This window comes from Neofelis nebulosa, chromosome 6, assembly GCF_028018385.1.
Source record: "Neofelis nebulosa isolate mNeoNeb1 chromosome 6, mNeoNeb1.pri, whole genome shotgun sequence".
NCBI classification, from domain to species: Eukaryota; Metazoa; Chordata; class Mammalia; order Carnivora; family Felidae; genus Neofelis; species Neofelis nebulosa.
In genome coordinates, this window is record NC_080787.1 from 91,135,570 (window position 1) to 91,149,996 (window position 14,427).

General features: G+C 37.3%; 1 long non-coding RNA gene across 1 annotated transcript in view; it reads left to right on the forward strand.

Moving 5' to 3' along the window:
- Positions 1 to 14,427, forward strand: part of LOC131514588 (uncharacterized) — a 286,512-nt gene that overhangs the window by 4,379 nt on the left and 267,706 nt on the right. The gene's annotated exons all lie outside the window — the stretch shown is intronic.

The following is a 14,427-nucleotide window of genomic DNA, read 5'->3' on the forward strand; positions in this document are numbered from 1 at the left end:
CTTATTTCCCCCATGTTTGGTATCCAGGGAAGGTCCAGTGCATCTACTGAATTCCTTACTGAATTCCACTCTTCCAATTCTGATTTTTTTTTTTTTTTTTGGTCTATATAGAAAAGCTTCTACCTTGGTTTCCTGACTTTGCTCTCTGGTGCCCTAAGTCTCGGCCTATATAGCTGTGGCCCTGGCTACTAGTTTAGCTCTGGCAGAGATCTCCTATGGGTCTGATTCCACACGCCCAATTACTAGCATTGGCTGTTCCATCTTAATAGTGCCATTAGCCTGGTTGAGGATCTTCATTCCCATGTCTGCATCAGAATCAGCCGTGAGGCTTATTAAAAACTTGCAAGTAGGGGTGCCTGGGTGGCTTAGTTGGTTAAGCATCTGACTTCAGCTCAGGTTATGATCTTATGGTTTATGAGTTAGAGACCCATGTCAGTCTCTCTGCTGACTGCGCAGAGCCTACTTTGGATCCACTGCCCCCTCTCTCTCTATGTCTTCCCTACTTACACTATATCTCTGTGTCTCTCAAAATAAATGAATAAACTTAAAAAGAAAAAAAAACTTGCAAACTCTCTCAGTAACACTACCATAGATTTGATTTATTAGTAAGCTTGGGGTGGGTCTTAGGAACTTTTTTTATCTTTTCTAGAACTTCATCATTGATCCTGATGGGCAGCCCATGCTGAAAACCACTTTCTTTCTTTCCTTTTTTTTAAACTTAAAAAAAAAATGTTTATTTTTGAGAGAGAGAGAGAAAGAAAGCATGAGCAGGATGAGCAGGTGAGGGGCAGAGAGAGAAAGAGACACAGAATCCAGAGCAGGCTCCAGGCTCCGAGCTGTCAGCACAGACTCTGACGTGTGGCTTGAACTCATGAACTGCGAGATCATGACTCGAGCCGAAGTCAGATGCTTAACCAACTGAACCACCCATGTGCCCTTGCAAACCAGTTTCTTGGGAGCTGGCCTGACCTAACAGGAACCCTTTGGAAAGTGACACTGTCATAGCTTTTGTTCAGGTTTGCCATCTACTGGGAACATTTTCTCTGTGCCTCTATGCTAGCAATGGGCAAAGAACATAGAAAGAATTTACAACTTTGCTGAGTTGCTTTCAGGAAGGCTTTACTGAATGATTGGCATTTGAATTAGAGAGCAAATGAATGAATAGGTCATTTTTTTTTCAAGCCAAAGGAATAGCATTATGCAAGGACAGAGAGATAAAAATGTGAAAGGTATCTTAAATACTGAGACATCCATTTTGACGAAAGTGTTTAACACACAGAATGGGGGCATAGGATATGAAATTATAAAAGTAGGTAGGCTCACTTTTAGGACCTTATGCGTTAAACTGAAGAGTTTATACTTCATTTTACCAGCAGTAAGAATTATCAGAAGTTAAGATGGAAAGCAAAGTGACCAGACATGTGTTTCAGAAAGATAATCTGGGCTTCAAAGGCATATGAATTTGGTGGGGCAAGATTGAAGGCAGAGACAGGTGAGGTACGTGTGGTAATGGAATACAGGTGAGATGGGGAAGGATGCTTAAGCCATACTCCTGGGCCCTGAAGCTGTCCTCTGTCACTGACACTGATGATGTTTCTTTATCACACTTTTATAGTAATAACCTGCAATATAGACCTTATAAGTAGCATGGCCTTGAGAATTCAGGGAACTCAAAGCCTTTATGAGCCATCACTGGTTCTTTCTTTTCCTGATTATTTTACCTTACAGTGCTGAGATAGCTAACTCTGGGTTTCTTCCCTCAGGAGCTGCTTAGAGCTTTTAAGGTAATTATTTGGGAGCAAAATCTTCTACAACATCCTACGGGAAACTTGAAACCAGTTAATGAGCAGCAATAGGAATGCCAATGGTTGGGAAAATTGTGTCTAGGTCTTCTGAACACAGCATTATTGCCCAAGTTCTGGAGAGAGAGACTTTGCATAGTCCATTAACCTTCACTCAGCTTCATTTTTTTACTGCTTCTGAATTTGTCCCTTTTCAGAGTGACTGCTTTCTTAAATCAGCATAGATTTATTGTTCCACCAATCTCCATTCACTTACTTCTGCATAGAGAGCTCATTTACTTCTAACAACTGTACATATTGTATCACAGAGTATATTTTGGAAACACTAACACCTACTCTCAGATGTGTTCAGGCATTTCATCCAGTTTTTTGACCTACTCTTACATCCTTGATCTTAGCTAAACTGTTTTTTTCCTAACTCTAATCTGCCTATGCTCAGGCTGATTAGTAGCTCCCCCCACCAAAAGATAACTGAGAATCTGTGAATGTGTTACCATACATGGCAAAAGGTATTTCGAATGTGTGATTGAGAATCTTGAGATGGGAAGATTATCCTGGATTATCTGGCTGGGCTAATGTAATCATAATGGTTCTTTTACGAGAAAGGTAGAAAAGTAGGTCAGAGAAAGAGATTGGAAAGAGCTATCTTGCTACCTTGAAGATAGAGTGAGCAGCCATAAACCAAGACATGCAGGCATCCTATAGAAGCTGGAAAAGGTAGGGAAACAATTTTTTTTTCCCCTAGAGACTCCAGAGGTAACCAGCACCTTGAGTTTATCCCAGTGAGACAGATTTTGGACTTCTCACCTCCAGAACTGTATGAAAACAAATTTGTGATTTTAAACCATTAAGTTTCTGGAAATTTGCTACAGCAGCAATAGAAAATTAATATGGTGTGCTACATACCTTTATCTGACTTATTCGTTTTGCTGTCCAGTTTGTCTAACTGATAACAATTTTATTGCCACATTATTGATTTTCCTTGGATACTTCTCTACCAGTAGACTAGCATACTTATTTTTCCCTAAGTTGCAAATTCCTCAATGACCAAGGTATTACCTAGGAGATGAGTGACTAATGGGACTGTTCTGAGGTAAGTGAGATGAGGCTAGTAAAGTGCTTCACACAGTGATGTAGGTTGGGTATGCAGTGAATTCACTTCCTGTCTCTTCATGGAGTCCTCATAAACTAATTGTTGGGTTTTACATGGTATTGGAGAAAGTCAAAAGCTATTTTGAAAATTAATGGATCACAAGGTAGAAGTTTATTTAGAATTTAGATTAGTATGTTCTTAGTGGATATAATAGTTCTTCGATCCATTTGGAATCTCATTTAAAAGATATTTTGATTTTGAATTCCTTTGGGGGTAAAATATTTCCTACTCATGGCCACATGTACACTGTGCAGATTAAACTAGCTACAGTTTAGCAGAGCATCTTTTTTTCCTCTCAGAATTTTCCCCTTTTTGCCCCATTTTGAATGTATTTTTCTACATACACACACACCCCTACACTCACACTCTGTGGCTACTTATAGTCTAGAGTACAGTTACTGTCCCTCATAGAAAGATGCTAAGGGTTAAATGAGAATGGCCAGTGAAAGTACTCTGTCAACTCTTTTGCTTACACAATGTAAGTTGTTGGTACGTCTGCTGTATTGACAAAGTTATGAACTTGAGGACAGACGTTGCATGTTATATATTTCATCCTTAAAGCCTTATAAGATTTATTAAATAAATTGCTAAATAAAAGTTGGAAAATTAGAGGGGGCTGGGACAAGCCAGTGAAGAAGAGTTGAAGAAAAGAACTAAATTTGGTAGTTCTTTGGGTGGGATCATTTACTATTTGCCTCAGAAATGTCTCCTGATCTCTGCGTTTGAGCCCCTAATCCCCAAACTATGTAGTTAATTGTGAACTGTAAACCCTCAGTCACATGAACCAGTCACTCTGACTGTCCAGCTAGGACAGGCATATAAATCATCTCTCCCTTTATTAGTTTCCTGTTGCTGCCGTAACTCACTTCTGTAAACTTAATGGACTAGAATAACATAGATTTTTTATTTTACAGTACAATAGGTAAGCAGTCCAGGACAGATCTCCCTAGATGAAAATCAGAGAGTGTTGGCAGACTGTTCCTTTCTGGAGGTTTTAGGGGAGAATCTGTTTCCTGCTTATTTGAGTTGATGGCAGAATTTGGTTCCTTTGTGGTTGTAGGACTGATTTTTTTGCTAGCTTGTCAGCCAAAGGCCATTTCCAGTTTCTGAAGACCACTTATGTTCCTTGGCTTATAGTTCCCTTCTGCCATCTTGAAAGCCTGTGATGGCAAGTTGAGACCCTCTCATGTTTCGAATCTCTCATTATTCCTCCCTATCGTCTCTTTGACCCTCTCGTCTGCTTCCCTCTTCTAATTTCCAGTACTCATTTAATTACGTTTTGCCCACCTTCATAATCTAGGATAACCTCACATCTCAAGAGTCTTAACCTTAAATTAAGAAAATTTCATTTGGTTTTAAGATAATATATTCACAGGTTCCAGGGATTAGGAGGTGAGTGTCTTTAGGGGAGCATTATTTTGCTAACCACAGTCCATAACTGATAGCATTTACCTGTATTATAGTTGTTCCACACTTTGTTTTCTAATTTGGGCAGTATCTTTGTTGGCCTTTTCTCCAAGCCTCAATTATTCAGTCTCAGAACTACAGTAGGCATCTGATTCAACTGTTTTGCCAACTTAGTTCATCTAATATATAAAGTCATTTTTATCCCAGTTTGTTTCAGTTCAGTTAGTTCTGTGAAATTCAGTAAGAATTTATTGTCTACTGAAAGCATTCCTGGAATGATAAGGTAAGGTATGGAGTTTGTAATCTGTGAAGATAAGATATATTCACATGAGATAAAGAAAAACACGAGAGTGTACAATTCCTATGTGTGCATGATGAGGGTGTTAGAAGGGGAATATTCTCATGAAGTGGTGGGATTAGGAAAGCAAGGTTGTGATTTTTGCCAGGCTGAAGTCACTTATAAGATGTGACTTAATAAACAATGGTCAGATATTTCTGCTTGAAAATATCTCCCTGCATAGGTTGGAAATTTGTTGCTTCATTTTGTCACTATTAGATACATTTAGCTTGACAAGCATCCTCTTCTACCAAGCCATCCTGTAGAACTCTTGCTCAGGGAATGTATGTTTTTAATTGTTCATGAAACTACTGTTGTTGTTTTTAATCTTTGTACCCTAATCTGTACCAACCTTCTGTAGACCCTTAAAGAATATTTTCTTCTTTAAATTTGTTGTCTTAGTAAACTGATAGAGTTTCTAGCACTAGGTATTTATGGACCTCAAAAGCATGTAAGTGTAGTAAGTCGGGACCAGGTGGGGAGAAGGCTTGGGAAATTGACCTGGGCCAGGACTTCTTTTATTATTTCATGATGTCCCTATTAACATAGCAACAGGGTTGCCCCCTAGGTTGTGTTACTGGAAGTCCATATTCCAGTGTTCAAGGGGAAGTAAGTAGTTCAAGTCTGAGGCAACTACCATTAACATCACAGATGTTTTAATTTATTTTTTATGTTTTCTTAAAAATTTTTAAAAGTACTTATTCATTTTTGAGAGAGAGAGAGAGAGAACGAGCACAGGAGAAGCAGAGGGGCTGAGAGAGAGGGAGACAGATAATCGGAATTAGGCTCTGCATTGGCAATGCAAAACCTGACATGGGGTTTGAACTCACAAACCGTGAGATCATGACCTGAGCCAAAGTTGGATGCTCAGCCAACTGAACCACCCAGATGCCCTGAAGTATATGCTTTTAAAATGATGAATGACCCAGCCATAGAGTATCTGGTAAGGGTAGATAATTACAGACAGGCAGAGGTAGCTTGTTCTGGGAGAACAGATCCAGATAGAACTAGAAATCTAGGGTCCAGCCCCATTAGGGAGATAAGAGGTAGGTGTAGGGTTGGGATCCCGGGCAAATGGACTAGAATTCAGGATATGGAGCTTGAATATAAAGTGCAAAGCATGGCCGAAGCTCAGAAATAGAGACTGGTAAGGATGGTGGGGCAAAGGGTCCAGCCTGGGGCTTAGGAACACTGGTGCCAGAGAAGACATGAGCTTTAGCTGACAGATAAATTCCAGACCTTTCAGCCTGTGACTAATATCCAGTCAGACCTCATACTCATTGGCTCAGGCAGATCAGAGCTCACTGATGGTTGTTCTTCAGGACTTGCGCCTGCTCATGGCCAGTTGTAGGCTCTGACTGTCAGTCTGGGGGGAATAGGACAGTTGGCCTCTGCCATATCAAGAACAATACCATAGAAATTTGTTCCACCTGTGCTGTGCAGTTTGCATAATGCCACATGACTCCAGTCTCAATTGAATTAAACTAACAAGTTGTTTGCTTTTATTGAAGTATTATTACAAAGACATTTAACATTAAATTATTTGTTTATTTTGTTAATTTTCTGCTTTTTTAAGTGTTTGTTTTTGGAAGACAGAGAGACAGAGTGGGGGAGGGGCAGAGAGAGAGGGAGACACCGAATCCCTGAATGAAGCAGGCTCCAGGGTCTGAGCTGTCAGCACAGAACCTGACGTGGGGCTCGAACCCACAAAGCATGGGATCATGACCTGGGCGAAAGTCAGATGCTCAAACCACTGAGCCACCCCGGTGCCCCTGTTAATTTTCTAAGTTAAGAATTCTTCTATTTGGCAGAATAGAAGAAATTCTAATATTCTGTGGTCTCTGAAGATAAAATGAGAGGCAGTGAGTCCCCAAAACCTAAAGAATTCAAACATTCTTTAGATGACCACTTGGCAAATATGATGCTGGGGGATTAAATGGGTGATATTTAAAGGTCCTTTCTAATCCTAAAACACCATCTAAATCAGGATAATATAAAAATGTCTAGACTTCATAGACATTATTTTTACTTATTGAACACCTGGCTTCTTTTAAATTTTAGAAAAATACTTACTAATTAGAAAAGAGATATTAAAATGTGATAATTTTCATTAAGCATGCTTGGCCATTTTCAATTACTTTCTTCAATTTAAAATCCCCTTAATACACTGATTACTTATTAGAGAAACCAATAATCTTCAATAATTTGCAGTAAATTGCAAATTTATGCATAAATATTTAAATGTTATACATACTCCTATTCATTGAGATCCTTTTTTTTTTTGGGCATAAAATCCATACTGATATTTTATTACAAAGTTGCTTATTTTAATACTGGAGTAAACTCAAAATTTGTCTTCTAGTTGTACTGAATTTCAATGGCCTTTTAATTGCAATTAAGCTCACAGTTTTCAAAGTTCTTTTAGAAGAAGAGCCTATCTGTATTTAAAGTGTGTATTGCCTTAGGTAGTGCTATCACCTGAACAATCTCTGCTGTGCCTGGCAGTCAATGAAGAAAAAAGTGCACAAGATTCATATGTGATTTGGGAATTGTGTCTATGTCTAAGACAGATGTCCAGTGAGAGAGGGCTTTCTCAACTTTTGCCTTGATACCTTCAGTCTAAACCTAGAATCACAGAATTTACATGTTTCAAAGGTTATTAGCGATAACTTTCATACCTCATTTTACAGATGAGGAATCTGAGTCACTGTGAGGTTGAGTAGTTTATCTATTCCTATATGCATTTAACAGTTCTCCTGCTCCTATGCCTTCAGTTTGACCCTGACAGGGTGTTTAGTTATTTTTCTTTTAAAGAAGAAAAGAGATGGGCAAGATCACACAGTCAGTAGATGGTGTTTTCACTTGTCCCTGCTTGTGATGCTGGACTATAGCCTTTCATGGTCCTTTTTTTACATCCTTATTTATCTGATGACTACATGATGATTAAATCAAGCCTTATTTATCTGAAGGAAGATAAAATAAAGCTACAGTGTACCCATTCATTGCAAAATGGTGTCTGTAAGATCTGGAAGTGCTGAAGATAGCTTTTTCCTAAGATATTTATTAAACTTATGTGAGGTATGTATTTTATAAATTAATATTAATAAATGTCAGTCACATGTGTTATATCTTAATATTTACATTTTTCAGAATACTTCACATTTTAAAAACAGATTTATATTTATGTGGTACTATTTCACTTATTGCCTTGTAATCATTAGTATTGATGAATATTGACATATTTAATCAGAACATTCAGGAGCAGAAACCTGACAACGATTCAGGCCAAAAGTTATGCTAAGAATTTTAATTTTATAATGTTGCACATTATGAATAATTAAATTTATCTCTTTTGATCTCTATGTATTCATCTTTAAAGATATTCTTAATGATATGCCTAAAGCTAGTGGTAGGCAGGAACTTTGATTGCAATCTTCTTATGTCTTGTGTCTTAAGAAGTCACTTCTCCAAGGAAAGACCATCTTTCTTACTTTCCTCTAAGCCCAGATGTGAGGTTCCTGCAGTTTTTCCATTGCAATGTAAGAAAAGTTTCCTAGCATAGGTAATATACTTCGAAGCCACTTGCGTGACTTCTGTGACTGCGTATGTGCCCACTTCTGGGCTCTTCACAACATGCCATGTCTTCTAGTCTTGCAACATCCCTGAGATCTAAGGATTGCTTTAGGATTACCAGTCTATAGGTGGGGAAACTGAGATTCTGAGAAGTGAGTTGTGTGCAAAAGCCATTCAAGATGTCCCTTCTACCACAACAAACTTCTTATTTATTATATTTCCTCTTGAGAGAGAAAGAATAAAAGTAAGATCAATAGTGGCCTTATGCATCCATGTAACAGTTTAGAAATTTCTTTTTACTTCCTACCTGATTGTGTGTTATATGTGTATGACAGTGTTCTCTAGAGGACTGATGTGGTAATGATAATGGTAATATTTGTTAAAAACTTGCTATATGGCAGGCACTGTGCTAAGTGCTTCATATACATTATCTCATTTCATCCTCACAGCAACCCTATGAAGTAGAAATTATTATCCTCGTTTTTAAGATGAGAAAATGAGGCTTAGAGAGATTAAATAGCTTGCCCAAGGTTACTACTGTTTAAACCAAGCAATCTAACTGCAGATTCCAATCCCCTAACTGCTCTGCTCTGTTGCTTGCACTGTATGTAAGGCTTTTCTTTTTTCCATTTTAATGTTTCTTTGCTTTATGAAGGGGTTACAGAGGAATGACTTCCGCCCTAGCACTGTGCCATTAAGAACTGCTGCTACTGACTAATGTCCTCAAATGTTAGTGTGTATAAGAATTATCTGGGTTGTTTTTTTTAAGACAAATGGTGCCTAACATTTCTGAAATTTTTATATTACTCTAATTATACAATTTAAGTGAATTAGAGTTGCTTAGTGAGAAAAACCCTAAAATTTGGTATTGTCAACAAATGTCTAATAATCATCTGTTAACTTATTTTTTCTAGAAAAATAGATCTCATAAGGTCAATTGCTCTAAGCAAGTTGTGTGGTGCCTTATATTTGTAATTCATATAATCATGAGATATGCTGCCCCTTTAAATTTCTTCAATGGAACCAGCTTGTCTGCTACTAGATGGAAATGTGGCCAGTTATATGGCTTTTCTGCTCTCTCTCAGGGTCTTATAGTGTCTATAAGTCATATATGCAGTCTTAATTCAATAATCTAAAGTGTACACTCTCATGTATCGATACACACTTCCATCTTCATTCAAAATTGTAGTTATTTCCTTTACCTCAGCTGAAGCTTTTTGTAGGTGGGAGTCCAGGTAGAGAGTGTGGTCCTTCCTTTAACACATCTTTGTATTTACTTTTCCTGCTTCCTCACAGATTTTCCCTTACCTCACTCCTATTTTCTGAGATCACTTTTCCCAAATAAACTACTTGCCTGCAAAACTTTTTTCTCAGGCTTCCAAGGGGACCTAGGCAAAGACACTTACCAATGCTAATCTTAACTCATTTCCTATCTTTTGAAGGTTGGTACAAATGTGAAAACTAAAGGTTATAAATTCATATGAAATTGGGGATGTCTACAAGAGGTAATGCCTGCATTTTGTTGGCTTCAATTGAGTAATTTGCACCAAGCATTAAAATGGCCCATAAGTAATTCATGATTGTGGGTAATTAAATACCACGAAGCTGCCATCCTTTCTTGGAGGCAGAGGACTGGCCTGAATGACTCCTTTAAAAAAGCATTGAGGATTTCAGTGACTATTTTATCAGAGACAAGCACTTGTTGGCTTAGGAAGGTATCAAAAAGACTTGTCATTTATTTGGGCTCACAAGCAGCTGTACATAAAAGTGAAATATCCTTACCACTATTCAGAGTTTTCCTAGGTGACAGTGATGCCAATGTCACTTCCACCTGGTTTTGCACTACGTCTGAAACAGTCATACAAGTGTTTTCCCTTTCTTAACCTTACAGGCTCTCATGGTTGCATGATAAGCTGGTCTAGTGGTTCCTAAAAACTGGTCTATGGACTCAGTATAGCAAAATCACTGAGAAAGCATTTTAAAAATACATGCTTCTGAGTTCTACCTCTGGAGATTTGAATTGGTTCCGGAGTCTGGGCAGTGGTGGGTTGGAGCCGGCTTGTTCTGGCTTGTGAGAACCCATTGTGCCCCTATCTTTCTAACTCCACAGTGAGTGACTTCATGTTGGTAGCTTGAAATCAGACCTGATGAGAGTATTGATACTATGGAAATTGGCAAATGGTATAAATTAGAGATTTTTTTCCTCTCTAGAGCTAATGTTAGACATTTATTAGCACATCACTGGATTGGGGACTAGGACTAAGTGCAACCTGTCCCTCAAGCAAGGAATCACTGGATTGGGGACTAGGACTAAGTGCAACCTGTCCCTCAAGCAAGGAATCTGTTCTTTAGAAATGTTTTTTTTTTTTTTTTAATTTTTTTTTCAACGTTTTTATTTATTTTTGGGACAGAGAGAGACAGAGCATGAACGGGGGAGGGGCAGAGAGAGAGGGAGACACAGAATCGGAAACAGGCTCCAGGCTCCGAGCCATCAGCCCAGAGCCCGACGCGGGGCTCGAACTCACGGACCGCGAGATCGTGACCTGGCTGAAGTCGGACACTTAACCGACTGCGCCACCCAGGCGCCCCTAGAAATGTGTTTTTATTTCTGACTTAATATGAGCTGTTCACATGGCAGTTCTATTAGCAATTTACTGTTATATTTATACCATGTATATTTTCTTATAAATACAATTTTTAAGGTGTATCTGTTAACCTTTTTTATTTAAAATACAATTACTGACATTAGCTTAATAAAAATACCAATTTGACTTGTGCTATAGCAGCTAACGTAAATGACCTCCTCTTTGGCACCTAATTGGGTTTTCTAAAGGAAAACCAGTCCATACTAATTTAATTCTCTGTGTGATACTATTCTACAAAATTAAAATGTTTATCTGGTTTGGTTTATCAGTTTTTAGAATAATTGTTTTAACAGAATATTGGAATATCATTAGTCTCCTGAATATTATAATTTAACCAATGATTGCTATGCTAAACCAAATGGTTACCATGGCAAGATTTCATCTGGAGCCTTGAGGTAGGAGGGCTGTTCCATCAGAAAGGGATTCTTATGTCTCTTTCCCATGGGTACTTCTAATTGCTAAACATTAAACATAGTAAGCTTGGAGAATTTACTACATATTTACGAAGAGAACAATGATTCTCAACACAATGCCTATATATCTGTACCTGGAAACAGTGATTTAAAGGCCAGTTAAGGTCATTTAAGCCATTGCCAATAGAGTTTACAGTGATAAATCTGGAATATAAAAATCACACCTTGGTTTTAACACAAAAGGGGAAATGCCAAATTGTTCATTGTGGTATAATATTCTGAAAATTGAATTACCTGTGAGGAAATATGTATTTTGGCCTCAGCTTCATCATTTCCTATTCAAGCACCATTGGTGAAGTCACATAATCCTTCTTAGCCTCGATTCTTTATTCTTAAACCTACTGTATTTTTATTACATAGCTTATTCTGAGGATCAAGTGAGATAAACATGTGAGCAATTTGAATACAATATTCTTTAAATGTAAGGAATCATCAATGTTAGTATATTTCAAAGACTTAAGACATTATTGTTTTTTAGATGTGATTCAATCTAATCACATTTATATCTAGTGTTGATAGATTCCTTGTTGGAATTTTATATGACTGAATTGAGTCTTAATTTGTCATTGACATGTATGGTTACCTTCTTTTGGATGCCATCTTGATGATTATGAACTAATTTCCAAAATTCAAATAAATTTCATATATACATGTATTATTTCACAATTATTTTATGAGAGAATTAGTATGTTGCATTGCTTAAAGTGTTTCTATCTTATGTGAATGTGGTAGTATAAATAAGGACAATAACAGCTAACACTATAATACTATATGCTATATAGCATCCCAGCTTTTTTGTTTTTAAGTTTATTTATTTGAGAGAGAGAGAGAGAGAGAGAGAGAGAGAGAGAGAGAGAATTCCAAGTAGGTTCTGTTCTGTCAGTGTGGAGCCCATTGCTGGGCTCCAACTCATGAACTGTGAGATCATGCCCTGAGCCAAATCAAGAGTTGGATGCTTAACTGACTGAGTCACCCAGGAGCCCTTAGTATCCCAGCTTTTTTCAGATGAAAAGACAGAGAGAAGTATCAACTCTTCTAAGTCTTAATAGCTAGAAAATGATAAAGTTAGGACTCAGAAGTTGTTCCACCTCAAACTCAAACCCAAATCCAAACTCTGAACCAAAATGCTAGTATCGCCTCTTGCATTATTCATATCTGCCTTTCTTTTTACCTTATTCTCCTTTTCATCACTCAAAAAGTGTTTGTGTATATACATATAGAACAAGTTTCCCTCTTGGATAAACAAGATGTTTTGTAGGTTGTTGGTGACAGTTCATAGTTGGGACCAATCAGAGTGCACTATCCTTGTGTACAACAGTGGCTGCAAAATACCTAATATCCTGCCAGACAGCCTATGATTTCTCTAAATCACATTCATAGTACTTTATAACTGCAATAAATGTTTTTTACACTAAATCCAGATTTGAAGATCAAGTGGAAGTTTCCTCCAAAAGACACTATTATTTGGTTTACGAGGGAAAAGTATTAACAAACATGATTTTAAAATTACTTTTGAATGCTTAGGCATTTATACATTTTTATTTATAATCCTCACAAAAGACATATATGTCCATTTTGCAGATAAGGAAACTGAGCTAGAGAGCACCTCACCTGAGAGTCACACAGTTGCTAAGTGGCAGAGGTGGAATTCAAACTCTAGTCCACGAGACTCCCAGACCCATCATTTTCTCACTATCACATGGCACCACATTGTTGTGGAACACCCAAGGGGTCCTATAAAGGAAGGTTTACAGTGTGACCATATATAGACTGAGAAGTTGTCATACTTAAGAATCACAATGTCTCACATGGAGATCCAAACTTGTATTTTTTCTGGAAGGTCTGGAACAAGGGCTGAGAGGAAGTAGCCTCTGCTCCTTCTAGAATGAAGTCTGAGCTCTCATTTTACCACCTTTCCTATAACTTATCAACCATATTACCTGACCCTATTAGAGTTCATCATCTCTGGATTCAGTTGTGATTCAAAGCTTTGTTGACTAAGGTAGGGGAAAGTTAAGCCTGTGCTATTCTTATGATTAATTAATAAATTGGGGAGAAAGCTTTTATAGTTTTCAAGATAATATATTTTGGTACCAAACCAGGGCCTTCTGAGATTATATAATACTCTGGGCTCTTCTTCTGGAATTGTAATTGACTGACATAAGCCACTCATTAAAATCTTGATGTTATTCAAATTGTGTCGGTATAATTTTTTAGGATATTTATACCTGGAATTTGGGGGTGGTAAAGAATAATGCTTGCATTATTCTGGCATTGGGGTCTCAAAAATTATAAGATCTTGCATTTTGTTTGGAAACAAATATATTCTAAAGGTAGGAGGTAGATTGGGAAGGGAACACTAATATCTTTTTGTTTATTGTTACATAACTTAAAATATATCATATAATCCTAAAAATAGGCCTTTAGATCATTATTCAGATGGAAAAAGCATTTTTTTTATGACTAGAGGATTGTATAGTTCATCTCTCACAGAAATAATAAGTTTTCATATCCAGTGAATTATTTGGGTTTTCTAATTAAAAAGTGAAACAAAGAGTTGTCCTAGAGTTAAGAAAAAATTGAAGAAAATAGACCAGTAATTTAAAATATCAGTTTTGCTGCAGCCCTGGGTGGCTCAGTCAATTAAGTGTATGACTCTTGATTTCGGCTCAGGTCATGATCCCATGGTCATGAGATTGTGAGAATTTTATTCATGTGTAGGCAGTCAAAAAAATGTATCTCCATTTGAATGGGGGTGGGGGATTTTCTTTCTAACACTTGAAGTAAGTGCTACTTTTTGTGGGACGATTTTCTCAGAAATTAACTACAAATGGAGTTCAAAATGTTTAGATAATAAAAATCATTTATTTCTCAATATGGTAATTTATATAAAAGAATTCGTAAGTTTAAAAACAAGAAGCAGATAAAGGACAGTGTTATTATTTAAGCACTTACCCTCCTTAGTATTTCCTAAATTCATACTATGAATCCAGTACTATTAGGTGCTGTGGAAGATTTATAAACACATTTAGTTTTG